The 2,743-nt window shown below is 37.6% G+C and overlaps 1 non-coding gene across 1 annotated transcript; it reads right to left on the bottom strand.

Moving 5' to 3' along the window:
• Positions 1 to 2,221: 2,221 nt before the first annotated feature.
• LOC115896323 lies at positions 2,222 to 2,328 on the bottom strand. Its single transcript, XR_004056205.1, has one exon. It is a non-coding gene; the product is annotated as a U6 spliceosomal RNA (small nuclear RNA).
• Between the last annotated feature and the right edge of the window lie 415 nt (positions 2,329 to 2,743).

The following is a 2,743-nucleotide window of genomic DNA, read 5'->3' as shown; positions in this document are numbered from 1 at the left end:
AATGCTGACCATGATGAGTCTCTGTGCAATGAGTGGCTGCCTTAGACAATAAGGGCTGTTCTAAATTCTTCTAATACTAGCATCTACCAGAGAATCAGGTAAAAAGAAAGGTCAGTAATTTTCTTTTTTCTTCTCTGCTTGTACTCATGCACGTCTCCCTTTTAAGCAGGACAAAGTCAGAGATCAGGAGCAGATTTAGGAAGGTGCTTTATTTTCTGGGCATCTATGGCAATATGCTTGTAGCTTTCCTGGCACAAAGATTAGGATCACATAAAATATTTCCAAATATATCTGTGCTACTGAATTACTTTCCAGATCCACTGCCTTATTAAAATAATGAATATGTTTTAAAGATTAAATATTTGCTAACCTTCAGTTGGTTAGTTTGACCCTCCATGATGTAATCTAAATAAATAATACTAAACATGTACATCTGGAACAGAGCAAGTTTCTTGAATATTTTCATGTCCTATATTATCTAGATTCACTTGTCTTTAAGCTCCCTGAGACCAGGGACTATGTTGCAATTTATCTTTCATGCAAAGCCTAGCCCAGTGCCTGGCATGCAAGAGGTCCTCAGTGAATGTTATTTAAATGAAAGCGTATGTTGTGTTATTGCAGTTATAGAATTGATTGCATAAAAGATACCATCTCTACAAGATAAACAAGAGGAGGAGAATATAATACTGTGGTTCTCCTGAAATGGGCTTAAATTCAGACATTTCCTTGGTTTTGTTTTTCAAAGAAGAGAATAAAATAAAATAATCATAGATTGTTCATTTACCTGTCAGTTCCTCTGACATTTCTCTGAGATCATTTAGTTCTAATGCAGTTCTTCTATTTCCTTTATAGATGCCGATGCTTTTAATAGAAAAAAAAAAAAAGACTCTCTTGAAGTCTATTTGGATTTTTCTGCTTTCTCTCAGACTCTTTGATGTATTTCAAGAAACACAGCACTTAAAAAGTGCATTGTGTCCTCATCCACATTTCTTCCCCCACCTGCCTTGTCAAATGAAAGAAAGAAAAAAAAAAAAAAACGACAAGTGTGGGTCTGATATATTTAGTTCTTATTTCTCCCCTTTACATACCTTTTCACAGCCTCTCTGATGTAGTCACTCGTCCATCTCACACATACTAGGACTCTGAAAATTGTTCTCACTCCAGCAAAACGCCTGATGAAATATGTTTCACAGCCTGCTGAACTCTCTTTGTGGCTGTGAATCACTCAATAATTTTCCAGCAGGAAACGGTGAAGCATGTGACCCAGGAGGGTGCAGGCCTAACACTGCTCCACACAAACAGCTTTTATTCATGTACCAACATGAAAACTAACACATTCACCCTTGGTGTAACATACTTTGAATGACAGTCAGATGGTCTGTGTGGGTAATAGGGCATTCTAAACATTTAAAAACAGAGTTTCCATTCTGAACCTAATATTAAACTCTTCTTATAAAAGAGTAATTTCTTTTCTTTTTTTATTATACTTTAAGTTCTAGGGTACATGTGCATAACGTGCAGGTTTGTTACATATGTATATTTGCGCCATGTTGGTGTGCTGCACCCATCAACTCGTCAGCACCCATCAAGTCATCATTTATATCATGTATAACTCCCCAATGCAATCCCTCCCCCCTCCCCGCTCCCCGTGATAGGCCCCAGTGTGTGATGTTCCCCTTCCCGAGTCCAAGTGATCTCATTGTTGAGTTCCCACCTATGAGTGAGAACATGCGGTGTTTGGTTTTCTCTTCTTGTGATAGTTTGCTAAGAATGATGGTTTCCGGCTGCATCCATGTCCCTACAAAGGACGCAAACTCATCCTTTTTTATGGCTGCATAATATTCCATGGTGTATATGTGCCATATTTTCTTAATCCAGTCTGTCACAGATGGACATTTGGGTTGATTCCAAGTCTTTGCTATTGTGAATAGTGCTGCAATAAACATACGTGTGCATGTGTCTTTGTAGTAGAATAATTTATAATCCTTTGGGTATATACCCAGTAGTGGGATGGCTGGTTCATATGGTACATCTAGTTATAGATCCTTGAGGAATCGCCATACCGTTTTCCATAATGGTTGAACTAGTTTACAATCCCACCAACAGTGTAAAAGTGTTCCTATTTCTCCACATCCTCTCCAGCAACTGTTGTTTCCTGATTTTTTAATGATTGCCATTCTAACTGGTGTGAGATGGTATCTCATTGTGGTTTTGATTTGCAAAAAATATGGAACGCTTCACGAATTTGCGTGTCATCCTTGTGCAGGGGCCATGCTAATCTTCTCTGTATCGTTCCAACTTTAGTATATGTGCTGCCGAAGCGAGCACATAAAAGAGTAATTTCAAGAAACAGTACTATATATCTACTCTAGGTTTAATGTATAATCTTGAAATTTCTTGAATTACAAATATGTCTGAGCATTCTTGACATAGGTGTGGTCTTATATTTTCTTTCTTCCCTCTGCCAATGCTACTATTGAGTTTTCTTCATTTATTACTACCTGCCACTTTATTGATGTGTATAGTTTCACTTTCAGTGAGTTCTCTAACTATGCTGTCTTCAAAATGTCTCTTTTTACACTGAACATCACCACACATACCACGAATTATTTCTCAACCTTTCCTTTGCTACCATTTCCTTCATATCCGAATTCCAAAATCTCTGCATGGCGTACATTATGTTTAACTTACTGGGTTAAGTACTCTAGGATACATCAATGAAGGAATTTAGAAGATAAACACC

The sequence above is a fragment of the Rhinopithecus roxellana genome, chromosome 2 (assembly GCF_007565055.1).
Source record: "Rhinopithecus roxellana isolate Shanxi Qingling chromosome 2, ASM756505v1, whole genome shotgun sequence".
Lineage (NCBI taxonomy): Eukaryota > Metazoa > Chordata > Mammalia > Primates > Cercopithecidae > Rhinopithecus > Rhinopithecus roxellana.
Note: the sequence above shows the minus strand (reverse complement) of the source record. Positions and strands in the feature narration are given on the sequence as shown.